The sequence below is a fragment of the Bos indicus x Bos taurus genome, unplaced genomic scaffold (genome assembly GCF_003369695.1).
Source record: "Bos indicus x Bos taurus breed Angus x Brahman F1 hybrid unplaced genomic scaffold, Bos_hybrid_MaternalHap_v2.0 SuperScaffold_100135, whole genome shotgun sequence".
NCBI lineage: Eukaryota > Metazoa > Chordata > Mammalia > Artiodactyla > Bovidae > Bos > Bos indicus x Bos taurus.
Window position 1 is genome coordinate 1139896 of NW_020867067.1, and position 15927 is coordinate 1155822.

The 15927-nt window shown below is 41.6% G+C and overlaps 1 pseudogene; it reads right to left on the reverse strand.

The window, feature by feature from the left end:
- LOC113888437 overlaps positions 1–15927 on the reverse strand; it is a 129924-nt pseudogene that overhangs the window by 75923 nt on the left and 38074 nt on the right.

Genomic DNA, 15927 nt, shown 5'->3' on the forward strand with positions numbered 1-15927 from the left:
CCATTCAATACATGATCAGCTCATAAAGGTGCCAGAAATGCTGGCTGGGTTTTTCTGCAATACTCATTCTGATGAAAAAGCTGAAATTAAATGGCCATTAGAGCCATGAAGTGCAGACCTAGAATAGCAAATGCAGGAAACTATCAACGCCAGAACTGCAGCCAAAAAGACTGACTTGGTCATGACTGGTAATGGAAACCTAGAGCTGTTTTCTGAACAATATAACCTCAGAGACACATTTTACTAGATGTTAAAGTTATTGAAGACTTTTAGTGAGTGCTTTGAAGTTGAGATCTTTTGCCATTCTCCTGGAGTCATCCAGTGCCATGACCATGGGTCCCCCTTCCTCAGTCAGAGAAAAATAGACAGCCTTCTTTGGCTTATGAGGACATAATAAATCATTCATTTTCAGAGAGCTGGTTTAATCTTCATGTTAAACAGAAATACTTGAACACCTACTGTGTGCCAGGCTCTTGTCTTTGTGATAAAAATTATTTACCCCTGACTATTTAGGGACAGTTTTTTTTTTTAATTAATTAATTTATTTATTTTAATTGGAAGCTAATTACTTTACAATATTGTAGTGGTCTTGCCAAACATTGACATGAATCAGCCATGGGTGTACATGTGTTCCCCATCCTGAAGCCCCCTAGCACCTCCCTCCCCATCCCATCTCCCAGGGTCATTCCTGAGCACCCAGTTTCATGCATCGAACCAGGACTAGTGATCTGTTTCATATATGGTAATATACATGTTTCAATGCTATTCTTTCAAATCATCCTACCCTCATCTTCTCTCACAGAGTCCAAAAGTCGGTTCTTTACATCTGTGTCTCTTTTGCTGTCCCGCATATAGGGTTATCATTACCATTTTTCTAAATTCCATACATATGTGTTAATATACTGTATTGGTGTTTTTCTTTCTGACTTAACTCTCTATAATAGGCTCCAGTTTCATCCACCTCATCAGAACTAATTCAAATGCATTCTTTTTAATAGCTGAGTAATATTCCATTGTGTATATGTACCACAGATTTCTTATCCATTCATCTGCTGATGGACATCTAGGTTGCTTCCATGTCCTGGCTATGAAAAACAGTGCTGCAATGAAATCGGGGTACATGTGTCTCTTTTATACCTGGTTTCCTTGGTGTGAATGCCCAGCAGTGGGATTGCTGTGTTGTATGGCTACGACCAGCACACTTAGTGCAGGTGGCTGCGACCTGCACACTTAGCAGGGCCAAGAGGAGCTACCCCACGTCCGAGGTCAGGGGCAGTGGCTGAGAGTGCCAGGCTGTACGGGGTAGGAACGGCCGAGAGGAGCTACCCCACGTCCAGATAAGGGGTGGTGGCTGAGAGGAGCTACCCCACCTCCAAGAAGCAGTGGCTGCACAGGCGCAGGAGGGCCTAGAGGAACTATTCCATGTTCAAAGTCAGAAGGGGCGGTGGTAAAGAGATACCCCTCGTCCAAGGTAAGGAACAATGGCTGCACTTTGCTGGAGCAGCCGTGAAGAGCTACCCCACGTCCAAGGTAAGAGAAACCCAAGTAAGACGGTAGGTGTTGCAAGAGGGCATCAGAGGGCAGACACATTGAAACCATACTCACAGAAATCTAGTCAATCTAATCACACTAGGACCACAGCCTTGTCTAAATAAAGGAAACTAAGCCATGCCTGTGGGGCCACTCACAACGGGCAGGTCATGGTTGAGAGGTCTGACAGAATGTGGTCCACTGGAGAAGGGAATGGCAAACCACTTCAGTATTATTGCCTTGAGAACCCAATGAACAGTAGGAAAAGGCAAAATAATAGGATACTGAAAGAGCAACACCCCAGGTCAGTAGGTGCCCAATATGCTACTGGAGATCAGTGGAGAAATAACTCCAGAAAGAATGAAGGGATGGAGCCAAAGTAAAAACAATACCCAGTTGTGGATATGACTGATGATAAAAGCAAGATCCAATGTGGTAAGAGCAATATTGCATAGGAACCTGGAATGTCAGCGCCATGAATCAAGGCAAATTGGAAGTCGTCAAACAAGAGATGGCAAGAGTGAATGTCCACATTCTATGAATCAGAAAACTGAAATGGACTGGAATGGGTGAATTCAACTCAGATGACCATTATATCTACTACTGCGGGCAGGAATCCTTCAGAAGAGATGGAGTAGCCATCATGGTCAACAAAAGAGTCCGAAATGCAGTACTTGGATGCAATCTCAAAAACGACAGAATGATCTCCGTTCGTTTCAAAGGCAAACCATTCAATATCACACTAATCCAAGTCTATGCCCCAACCAGTAACGTTGAAGAAGATGAACGGTTTTATGAAGACCTCCAAGACCTTTTAGAACTAACACGCAGTCCAGGTTCGATGCACGATACTGGATGCTTGGGGCTAGTGCACTGGGACGACCCAGAGGGATCGTATGGGGAGGGAGGAGGGAGGAGGGTTCAGGATGGGAACACATGTATACCTGTGGTGGATTCATTTTGATATTTGGCAAAACTAATACAATTATGTAAAGTTTAGAAATTAAATAAAATTAAAAACAAAAAAACAAAACAAAACAAAAAAGAACTAACACCCCAAAAAGATGTCCTTTTCATGATAGGGGACTGAAATGTAAAAGTACGAAGTCAAGAAACACATGGAGTAACAGGCAAATTTGGCCTTGGAATACGGAATGAAGCAGGGCAAAGACTAATAGAGTTTTGCCAAGAGAATGCACTGGTCATAACAAACACCCTCTTCCAACAACACAAGAGAAGACTCTACACATGGACATCACCAGATGCTCAACACTGAAATCAGATTGATTATATTCTTTGCAGCCAAAGATGGAGAAGCTCTATACAGTCAGCAAAAACAAGACCAGGAGCAGACTGTGGCTAAGACCATGAACCCCTTATTGCCAAATTCAGACTTAAATTGAAGAAAGTAGGGAAAACCACTAGACCATTCATGTATGATCTAAATCAAATCCCTTATGACTATAGAGTGGAAGTGAGAAATAGATTTAAGGGCCTAGATGTGATAGACAGAGTGCCTAATGAACTATGGAATGAGGTTCGTGACATTGTAAAATGTCCTGGAGACAGGAATCAAGACCATCCCCATGGAAAAGAAATGCAAAGGAGCAAAATGGCTGTCTGGGGAGGCCTTACATATAGCTGTGAAAACAAGAGAAGTGAAAAGCAAAGGAGAAAAGGAAAGACATAAACATCTGAATGCAGAGTTCCAAAGAATAGCAAGGAGAGATAAGAAAGCCTTCCTCAGTGATCAATGCAAAGAAATAGAGGAAAACAACAGATTGGGAAAGACTAGAGATCTCCTCAAGAAAAGTAGAGATATCAAGGGAACATTTCATGCAAAGATGGGCTCGATAAAGGACAGAAATGGTATGGCCCTAACAGAAGCAGAAGATATTAAGAAGAGGTGGCAAGAATGCACAGAAGAACTGTACAAAAACATCTTCACAACCCATATAATCACGATGGTGTGATCACTCACCTTGAGCCAGACATCCTGGAATGTGAAGGTAAGTGGGTTTTAGAAAGCATCACTATGAACAAAGCTAGTGGAGGTGATGGGATTCCAGTTGAGCAGCCATGAAATTAAAAGACGCTTACTCCTTGGAAGGAAAGTTATGACCAAACTAGACAGCATATTCAAAAGCAGAGACATTACTTTGCCAACAAAGGTCCGTCTAGTCAAGGCTATGGTTTTTACTGTGGTCATTTATGGATGTGAGAGTTGGACTGTGAAGAAGGCTGAGTGCCGAAGAATTGATGCTTTTGAACTGTGGTGTTGGAGAAGACTCTTGAGAGTCCCTTGGACTGCAAGGAGATCCAACCAGTCCATTCTGAAGGAGATCAGCCCTGGGATTTCTTTGGAAGGAATGATGCTAAAGCTGAAACTCCAGTACTTTGGCCACCTGATGCAAAGAGTTGACTCATTGGAAAAGACTCTGATGCTGGGAGGGATTGGGGGCAGGAGGAGAAGGGGACGACAGAGGATGAGATGGCTGAATGGCATCACTGACTTGATGGACGTAGGTCTGAGTGTAGTCCAGGAGTTGGTGATGGACAGGGAGGCCTGGCGTGCTGCGAATCATGGGGTCACAAAGAGTCGGACACGACTGAGTGACTTAACTGAACTGAACTCAACTGATGGCAGTTCTATTTCCAGTTTTTAAAAGAATCTCCATTCTGGTCTCTATGCTGCTGCTGCTGCAAAGTCGCTTCAGTTGTGTCCAACTCTGTGCAACCCCATAGACGGCAGCCCATCAGGCTTCCCTTCCCTGGGATTCTCCAGGCAAGAACACTGGAGTGGGTTGCCATTTCCTTCTCCAATGCATGAAAGTGAAAAGTGAAAGTCAAGTCACTCAGTCGTGTCCAACTCTTAGCGACCCCATGGACTGCAGCCTACCAGGCTCTCCGTCCATGGGATTTTCTAGGCAAAAGTACTGGAGTGGGCTTCTATTGCCTTCTCCACTGCTCTCCATAGTGGCTTTATTAGTTTGCATTCCAACCAACAGTGAACAGTGTAAGAGGGTTCCCTTTTCTCCACCCACTCTCCAGCATTTATTGCTTGTAGACTTTTGGATCACAGCCATTCTGACTGGCGTGAAATGGTACCTCATTGTGGTTTTGATTTGCAGTTCTCTGATAATGAGTGATGTTGAGCATCTTGTCATGTTTTTGTTAGCCATCTGTATGTGTTCTTTGGAGAAATGTCTCTTTAGGTCTTTGGTCCATTTTTTTGACTGGGTTGTTTATTTTTCTGGAATTGAGCTACATCAGATGCTTGTATATTTTTGGAATTAATTTTTTGTCAGTTTCTTCATTTGCTATTATTTTCTCCCATTCTGAAGGCTATCTTTTCACGGTGCTTATAGTTTCCTTCATTGTGCAAAATCCTTTAAGTTTAATTAGGTCCGATTTGTTTATTTTTCTCTTGGCAAAACTCTATTAGCCTTTGGCCTGCTTCATTCCATATTCCAAGGCCAAATTTGCCTGTTAACCTAGGTGTTTCTTGACTTCCTACTTTTTCATTCCAGGCCCCTATAATGAAAAGGACATCTTTTTTGGGTGTTAGTTCTAAAAGGTATTATAGGTCTTCATAGAACTGTTCAACTTCAGCTTCTTCAGTGTTACTGGTTGGGGCATAGACTTGCACTACTGTGATATTCAATGGTTTGCCTTGGAAACAAACAGAGATCACTCTGTCGTTCTTGAGATTGCATTCAAGTACTGCATTTCAGACTCTTTTGTTGACCATGATGGCTACTCCATTTCTTCTGAGGGATTCCTGACAACAGTAGTAGATATAATGGTCATCTGAGTTAAATTCACCCATTCCAGTCCATTTTAGTTCGCTGATTCCTAAAATGTCATTGTTCATTCTTGCCATCTCCTGTTTGACTACTTCCAATTTGCTTTGATTCATGGACCTGACATTCCAGGTTCCTATGCAATATTGCTCTTTACAGCATTGGACCTTGCTTCTATCACCAGTCACATCCACAACTGGGTATTGTTTTTGCTTTGGCTCCATTCTTTCATTCTTTCTGGAGTTATTTCTGCACTGATCTCCAGTACAATATTGGGCACCTATCAACTCTACACATGGACATCACCAGATGGTCAAAACCGAAATCAGATTGATTATATTCTTTCCAGCCAAAGATGGAGAAGCTCTATGCAGTCAGCAAAAATAAGACCAGGAGCTGACTGTGGCTCAGATCATGAACTCCTTATTGCCAAATTCAGGCTTAAATTGAAGAAAGTAGGGAAAACCACTAGACCATCCAGGTATGACCTAAATAAAATCCTTTATGATTATACAGTGGAAGTGAGAAATAGATTTAAGGGACTAGATCTGATAGATAGAGTGCCTGATGAACTATCAACAGAGGTTCATGACATTGTCCAGGAGACAGGGATCAAGACCATACCCATGGACACAAGACAAGGTGCCCACTCTCACCACTACTATTCAACATAGTCTTGGAAGTTTTGGCCACAGCAATCAAAGCAGAAAAATAAACAAAAGGAATCCAAATTCGAAAAGAAGAAGTAAAACTCTCACTGTTTGCAGATGACATGATCCTCTTTAGTGTAGAAAACCCTAAAGACTCCACCAGAAAATTACTAGAGCTAATCAATGAATATAGTAAATTTCAGGATATAAAATCAACACACAGAAATCCCTTGCATTCTTATACACTAATAATGAGAAAATAGAAAGAGAAATTAAGAAACAATTCCATTCACCATTGCAACGAAAAGAATAAAATAGTTAAGAATATATCTACCTAAAGAAACTAAAGACCTATATGTAGAAAACTATAAAACACTGATGAAAGAAATCAAAGATGACACTAAGAGATAGAAAAATATACCATGTTCATGGATTGGAAGAATCAATATAGTGAAAATGAGTATACTACCCAAAACAATCTATAGATTCAATGCAATCCCTGTCAAGCTACCAATGGTATTTTTCACAGAGCTAGAAGAAATAATTTCACAATTTGTATGGAAATACAAAAAACCTTGAATAACCAAAGTAATCTTGAGAAAGAAGAATGGAACTGGAGGAATCAACCTGCCTGACTTCAGGCTCTACTATAAAGCCACAATCATAGAGACAGTATGGTACTGGCACAAAGACAGAAATGTAGATCAATGGAACAAAATAGAAAGCCCAGAGATAAACCCATGCAACTATGGACACCTTATCTTTGACAAAGGAGGCAAGAATATACAATGGAGAAAAGACAATCTCTTTAACAAGTGGTGCTGGGAAAACTGGTCAACCACTTATAAAAGAATGAAACTAGAACACCTTCTCAGAGAACGCAATGGCACCCCACTCCAGTACTCTTGCCTGGAAAATCCCATGGACGAATAGGTCTGGTAGGCTGCAGTCCATGGGGTTGCAAAAAGTTGGACACGACTGAGCGACTTGACTTTAACTTTTCACTTTCATGCATTGGAGAAGGAAATGGCAACCCACTCCAGTGTTCTTGCCTGGAGAATCCCAGGGACGGCGGAGCCTGGTTGGCTGCCATCTATGGGGTCGCAGAGTCGGACATGACTGAAGCAACTTAGCAACTGCAGCAGCAGCAGAACACTTTCTAACACTGCCAGGAGCCACCACGGGAGATCCTACCCATGACAAAGGTCATGTGGAGAAGACCTGACAGGCAAAGGCAGATCAGGACTCGAGGGATTCCCTGGACCTGCTCAAGCATCTACCCCGAAACCAAAATCTGTCTGTCTACTGTTTCCTATACTATGCCTTTCCCCAACTCTTCTGACATTAACAGGGGGCTATCCCCGGCCACCTTTCTCTGAAGAAAATCAACTTAAGGCTCTAGTTAATAAGTCTTCTGGGCTTGATAGGAGTATTTCAATTCTAACCCCTCTGTCACCATTTTAGCTTGCTTGGCAGGTTTATCCATACTCTTGCAACTAACGCACATGATTGTTCACAACACCCCAAGCATAACCTTCGAGCGATAAAAAAGCTTTATTAAAATAATACTGCATTGTTGAGCCAATGTTTGCCACCGAGTTTCCTTGTCCTTTACCCAATGTGCACCTGGGAGTACATTAGCTAATATAGTTGGTATGCAAGAAAAACAAGCAGTAGCCTTGACATTAGCAACATAAGAGCCTTGAGTTAATAAGTTATTTCTTTATTGTAACCCACTACACGTTTGCTCCATAAGAATTTAGCTTTGTTTCCTGAGGGGGACTGCAGTTCGGAAAGATAAAAGGAAAACAAATTTTCTGATTGGCCAACCTTTATCAGGAAAGAGTCACAAAATTTTAACAGGCCACAAGGCCAGAAAATAATGTACATAAGACCTTTGTTTATAAAAAAGCTATGCAGAAAATGTCCTGGTTCCAATAAAGGTAAAACTGATGTAATGTTGAGTTGACTCTGCATGACTTTGTATCTTTCACTTCTGGAAATGTGTAACTCATGGTATAAAAGCTCCCTTTGAAAATAAAGCTGCAGACCTGCTTCATCAGAGCTTGGTCTCCCCGTGTTATTCTTTCTCTCTTTCTTTCTTTCTCTCTTCTTTTTTCAGGCTTATCCCCTGGAGTGCAGAGGCCCTCTGAGTTCACTTTTTTGCCCGGGCTTCTAAAACCCTCTCAAGAAGGCGCTCTGGGTCTTCACCCCATCGAGAGGGTGCCTGAGGCCTCCATGAACAGAACAAGTCCCATGTCAGGGGCTTTATTGGCTTTCTGTGTAAATCAAGAAATACCAGCCTCTTTCTCTCTCCTTTACTTTCTCTCTTGCCGATGCCATTCATCCTGAGGGTATCCCTAGATCCTGCTGGGGCTGGACCCTGACATAACACTATACACAAAAATAAACTGAAAACGGATTAAAGATCAAAACATAAGACCAGAAACTATAAAACTCTTAGAGGAGAACACAGGCAAAACACTCTCCGACATAAATCACAGCAGGATCCTCTATGACCCACCTCCCAGAATATTGGAAATAAAAGCAAAAATAAACAAATGGGAAATAATTAAAATTAAAAGCTTCTGCACACACACAAAAAGAAACTATAAGCAAGGTGAAAAGACAGCCTTCAGAATGGGAGAAAATAATAGCAAATGAAGCAACTGACAAACAACTAATCTCAAAAATATACAAGCAACTCCTGCAGCTCAATTACAGAAAAATAAATGACCCAATCAAAAAATGGGCCAAAGAACTAAATAGACATTTCTCCAAAGAAGACATACAGATGGCTAACAAACACATGAAAATATGCTCAACATCACTCATTATCAGAGAAATGCAAATCAAAACCACAATGAGGTACCATTTCATGCCAGTCAGAATGGCTGCTATCCAAAAGTCTACAAGTAACAAATGCTGGAGAGGATGTGGATAAAAGGGAACCCTCTTACACTGTTGGTGGGAATGCAAACTAGTACAGCCACTATGGAGAACAGTGTGGAGATTCATTTAAAAACTGGAAATAGAACTGCCATACAAAACAGCAATCCCACTGCTGGGCATACACACCAAGGAAACCAGAATTGAAAAAGACACGTGTACCCCAATGTTCATTGCAGCACTGTTTATAATAGCCAGGACATGGAAGCAGCCTAGATGTCCATCAGCAGATGAATGGATAAAAAAGCTGTCATACATATACACAATGGAGTATTAGTCAGCCATTAAAAATAATACATTTGAATCAGTTCTAATGAGGTGGATGAAACTGGAGCCTATTATACAGAGTGAAGTAAGCCAGAAAGAAAAACACCAATACAGTATACTAACACATACATAAGGAATTTAGAAAGATGGTAACAATAACCCTGTATACGAGACAGCAAAAGAGACGTTGATGTATAGAACAGTCTTTTGGACTCTGTGGGAGAGGGAGAGGGTGGGATGATTTGGGAGGATGGCATTGAAACATGTATAATATCATATATAAAACAAATCACCAGTCCAGGTTCGATGCAGGATACAGGAAGCTTGGGGCTGGTGCACTGGGATGACCCAGAGGGATGGTATGGGGAGGCAGGTGGGAGGGGGAGTTCAGGATTGGGAACACTTGTACACCCATGGCGTATGCATGTTGATGTATGGCAAAACCAAAACAATATTGTAAAGTAAATAATAATGATAATAAAAGAAAAGAAAAATATGTTAATTAAATTGAAACAAACAAACACAAAAACCATCCCCATGGAAAAGAAATGCAAAAAAGCAAAATGGCTGTCTGGGGAGACCTTACAAATAGCTGTGAAAAGAAAAGAAGTGAAAAGCAAAGGAGAAAACGAAGGATATAAGCATCTGAATGCAGAGTTGCAAAGAATAGCAAGGAGAGGTAAGAAAGCCTTCCTCAGCAATCAAAGCAAAAAAATAGAGGAAAACAACAGAATGGGAAAGACTAGAGATCTCCTCAAGAAAATTAGAGATACCAAAGGAACATTTCATGCAAAGATGGGACAATAAACAACAGAAATGGTAGGGACCTAACAGAAGCAGAAGATATTAAGAAGAGATGGCAAGAATACACAGAAGAACTGTACAAAAAAGATCTTCATGACCAAGATAATCACGATTTTGTGATCGCTCACCTACAGCCAGACATCCTGGAATGTGAAGTCAAGTGGGCTTTAGAAAGCATCACTATGAACAAAGTTAGTGGAGGTGATGGAATTCCAGTGGAGCTATTTCAAATCCTGAAAGATGATGCTGTGAAAATGCTGCTCTCAATATGCCAGCAAATTTGGAAAACTCAGCAGTGGCTGACAGGAAAATGTCAGTTTTCTTTCCAATCCCAGAGAAAGGCAATGCCAAAGAATGCTTAAACTACCACACAATTGCACTCATCTCACATGCTAGTAAGGTAATGCTCAAAATTCTCCAAGCCAGGCTTCAGCAATATGTGAACCGTGAACTTCCAGATGTTCAGGCTGGTTTTCGAAAAGGCAGAAGAACCAGAGATCAAATTGCCAACAACTCCGGGAGTTGTTGATGGACAGGAAGGCTTGGCATGCTGCGATTCATGGAGTTGCAAAGACTCGGACACGACTGAGTGGCTGAACTGAAGTGAACTGTTTATTTTTGCTTTTATTTCCATTACTCTGTTAGGTGGGTCATAGAGGATCCTGCTGTGATTTATGTCAAAGAGTGTTTGCCTATGTTTTCCTCTAGGAGTTTATAGTTTCTGGTCTTACATTTAGATCTTTAACCCATTTTGAGTTTATATTTGTGTATAAAAAAGGAGACAATAGGTATGGGTGGGAATCACAAGTTTGAAGGGAAGAGGGGAGCTAAAGACAGGCTTAGACACTAAGTAAACTAAGGACAGGAACAAAAATGCAGAGATCAGAAATCAACAAGAAAACATCTGTAAAGAATCCATTTTTAAACACAGAGAACTAAGTGAATCTGAGGCCACTCTTCCTGCCCAGGGAACAGGGACTTCTCAGCAAGTTCCTCCCCTCCCGGCCCAGAGAGGAATCCTAGTCACCCCAGGACTATGCATAGTCGCTGCCTAGTCATTCCAGTCAGCACAGCAGATGCAATTGTTTGCTTCTTCTGCTTGTAGACATTTTAATCATCCTGCAGCCATCACTGCATATCAAGAGCCTGTGCTGCTGCCATTGGTACTACTGGCCCTAAACAAGCATGGATTTTACAGTACTTTTAACTCACTTTACCTAAGAAAAGAGGGGAATACATACATTTTGTAAAGACTGCCTGCTTGGCACTGAAAGAGTTAAATCTCACTTAACAGGCACACAGTGACACCACATAAAAGGCGGAGTTTTAGGTAAAATCCACCTATAACTTTAAAAAGTTATCTTTCACTAAACCTTGATTCTTTGGATGCTGACGATGGCCTCTGACACCTTCTCGACGGCCATGGGGAAGTAGAGGGTGCTCGAAAACCTCAGTGCCTCCAACAGCATCACCACCACAAACACTTGGCTGGCTGTGACCAGGTTGTCAAGGAGCTCATTGCTGATGAAGATGACAAAAATCATGATTTTGCTTACAGTGAAAAATGTTGCCAAATTCATGCCCCTAAGGTAGGGACTTCTCAGAATTATGGAAATTTCCTTCCTGGAAAAGAAAGTAGGACAAAGATTTTATAAGAAGCATCAACATACAAGATGTGAATTCAGTGCCCTGTGTGAGTGGCCCCTTTCTAGGGAGTAGACACAGATTAAGATAAACCATCCCTCACATCATGGAGACATTAGCATAGTGAACACTCAGGGGTCTGCCTGACACCAGGACCATACACTGCATCACCACTTCACTCTTTCAAGTAAAAGGAGGCTTAATGCCACACTTGCAAACATTTTGGGTCAATCAGACGGGGTTTGAACATTCATTCAACAAGCATTCATAATCACAAGTCTGTGCCCGGCTCCTCACAGAAAGACACATCCTTTCCCTTCCAGGCACTCATGAACTTATGGGCAAAGAGAATTAGCAACCACAAAATTGGGAGACATTAGAGATGGTCATCACAGCCCCCAAAGGAGCTCAGAGAAGAGGCATGTAACTTGGAGCAATGGAGTCAGGGCAAGTCACACACACATGGAACCTGAGAAGATGAGCTGGAGTCAGTCAGGGCTGGCGGAGGCCAAAGAAGAAGGAAGATAGGAGTGTATTCCCAGCAGAGGGAGGGACCCCACAAAGGTGCAAAGTGAGAGGTGACAACGTGGCGTCAGAGTAATGTTCATCAGGTATTTAAATAAAAGTTGGAAAAACAGTCTACAAACATGAATATTATCATATGTGAAACAGATTGCCAGTCCAGGTTCGATGCATGAGACGAGGTGTTCAGGGCTGGTGCACTGGGATGACCCAGAGGAATGGGATGGGGAGAGAGGTGGGAGGGGGTTCAGGATGGGAAACACATGTACACCCATGGCTAATTCATGTCAATGTATGGCAAAACCACTACAATATTGTAAAGTAATTATCCTCCAATTAAAATAAATAAATTAAAAAAAAACATGAAGCAAAACAAAAGGGACAGTACTTTCATAGCTCCATTTGAAAAGAATAACAGTGATTTATGAGCTTTGTTGGTGTTAAAGAACCCACCTGCAATGCAGGAGACATGGGTTCAATCCCTGGGTCAGGAAGATCCTCTGGAGGAGGAAATGGCAACCCACTCTGGTATTCTTGCATGGGAAATCCCATGGACAGAGAAGCATGGAGAGCTACAGTCCATGGTGTCACAAAGAGTTGGATATGAGTGAGCGAATAAGCATGACAACAACAAAGAATAGTGATTCATATAGTTTGACTCAATATAGGTACAGCCAATCTCTATAGGGTTTCGCTGATAGCTTAGTTGGTAAAGAATCTGTCTGCAATGCAGGAGACCCTGGTTTGAGTCTTTGGTCGTGAAGGTCCATTGGAGAAGGGATAGGCTACCCACTCCAGTACCTTTGGACTTCCCTTGTGGCTCAGCTGATAAAGAATCCACCTGCAATATGGGAGACCTGGGTTCGATCCCTGGGTTGGGAAGATACCCTGGAGAAGGGAAAGGTTACCCACTCCAGTAATCTCCCTGTTTATTCTCCATCAACATAAATTACAATTTTAGTTTGAATATCATTGTCCAAATACTATATTAAAAACATTGCTTATTGAGATTAGAGGTATTAAGGACTACTTAGAATTTCATTTCTATATAAGTAAGAAGCATATACATTTTTTTTTCCTTTGAGATGATGGTAAATGGAAGAGCAGGTAAATGATGTATCCACTGTTCTCCTTAACCCTACTGCAACACGTTGGGGATGCAATGAATAGAAGGTATTTAAGTTCACCTTAATGTGAAGGTGAACTTAAATACTTCTTTGGTAAGACATCTAAAGCATTCTGTAGAATTGGAAATAAATCATGAAAATATGGAGTGATATATATCCTTTACCTTCTCAATCTGGTAATAAGGTCTATAAATGACTTGTCCCAAGCACTCATTTTTATCGTTCTGATGCCCATTATGACTTCACTCATGGTCCTGATCCTGTCATCTGTGAAAGCTGTGGTCTTACTCCTAAGGGGACAATTGTGAGAAATGAGCCTTAGTGATCACAGCCCAACTTTCCGTGGCCACAGCAGTAGTAGTGGGCATGGGGGTGTGGAGGTGGAGGGTGGTGGCTAGGAAGTAAATGATTCTCTACTGTCCTTTTGCACTTAGAACACAGGCCAGTCCTACTCAAAGTACAAATGGATAAAAAGGCTTCAATTAGGAAGCCAACCCTTCAGCCCATTTCAAGAAGTAAGTTGGAGAACATGCAGCACCAGCTAAGCAAAACTTGAAATGAGTCAGATATAAACCATCTGCTCAAGGATGTCACGGTCAGGTAGGGAAGGCAGAAAGACACGCAGAAAGACATAGTCTGTGATGTAATAAAACAGGAGAGAAGTTCTGGGGAGCAGAAAAGATGGGACTGTTAAATACACTGTGAAAGGAGAACAAGAAGAGCTTCAGAGACCTAGTAGCACTGGAACAGGGCTTCGAAGGATAGGAACATCTTTTCACAGCATAGACAGAAAAGGAAATTCCAAATAGAGAAAAATACCAAGTTCATAACTGTAAACACACAGAACATACACAAGAGCTCAATGAACTTCAAATAGTACAACATCACCATCACCTGACAATCTCCCACCTCCAACCCTTTGGGACCTGCTTCAGGTCTAACTCATCACCAGAAGGCTCTTCACCATGAGTCACTTTTCTATCATGTATGCTGCTGTGAATGTGGGGCTTTGTAAAGACACAATGAAGATCAGCCTTGCCCTTGGGGTGCTTATAACTTAAAGGCAACATGAACATAAAACTTGAAAAGGCTCCAACACAATCGTAACAAAAATATATGTGGTGATAAATGGGTCTACAAGATCATTACTATTTACCAATATTTAAATAACTTGAACATGGGTAAATTCTGCTGGAGGACGCTCTACTTATTCAGATATGGTGCCAACAGCAGCCGGTGAATGCTTTCACTGTTTCTGTTTCAGGATCAGCCTTCAGCTTAAGGCTGGAGTCTTCACTTGTTAAGCCTGAAGGGTCTACAACCCACACAAAGAAGAGACCAGAGAAGACATTTGTCTTGTTTTTGAACAAAAGCATCAAGCAGACTGTGGATGTTACCAATTACATATTATCGGTTTTTAAAACCAGTGTTTCTCTTACTGAAGTGAGGAAAGCAACTTCCCATGGCAGCTTTGCAACAGCAGAAGAGTAATGAGAACCACCATCCCAACAAGACATGATATTCCTATTTCCATCCAGAGGAGGGTGGTCACTGCAATAGATTGCAGTGGCCCCATTCACAGATAGTGCAAGAACATCATTACCTTAAAAGAGAAAGACAAAACCTTCTTAAGATGGTGTAAAAACCAATAAGGACACAGTGTAGAAACAATCTCCTCTGAAGGAATAGACAGGAACATAAACAGAAACTATCTCAGTGGGATTCAAACCTGCTAAAGCAGAAATCTTCTCCAACACCACGGTTCAAAAGCATCAATTTTTTTAGTGCTCAGCTTTCTTTAAGTCCAACTCTCACATCCATACATGACTATTGGAAAAACTATAGCTCTGACTAGATGGGCCTTTGTTGGCAAAGTACTGTCTCTCCTTTTTAATATGCTGTCTAGGTTGGTAATAGCTTTTCTTCCAAGTAGCAAGTGGTTTTTAATTTCATGGCTGCACTCACCATCTGCAGTGATTTTGGAGCCCACAAAAATAGTGTCTCTCACTGTTTCCATTGTTTTCCCATCTATTTCCCATGAAGTGATGGGACCAGATGCCATGATCTTTGTTTTTTAATGTCGAGTTTTTAACCAGCTTTTTCACTCTCCTCTTTCACTGTCATCAAGAGGCTTTTGAGTTCCTCTTCACTTTCTGCCATAAGGGTGGTGTCTGCATATCTGAGGTTATTGATATTTCTCCTGGCAATCTTGATTCCAGCTTGTGCTTCATCCAGCCTGGCATTTCACATGGTGTATTCTGCCTATAATTTAAATAAGCAGGGTGACAATATACAACCTTGACATACTCCTTTGCTACTCTGGAACCAGTCTGTTATTTCATGTGCAGTTCTAAATATTGCACCTTGACCTGCATACATATTTCTCAGGAGGCAGGTAAGGTGGTCTGGTATAACCATCTCCTGAAGAATTTTTCACAGTTTGTTATGATTTACAGTCAAAGGCTTCGGTGTAATCAATAAAGCAGAAGTAGATGCTTTTCTGGAATTCTCTTGCTTTTTTGATGATCCAGTGGATGTTGGCAATTTGATCTCTGGTTCCTCTGTCTCTTCTAAATCCAGCTTGAACCTCTGGGAGTTCGTGGTTCACATACTGCTGAAGTCTGGCTTGGA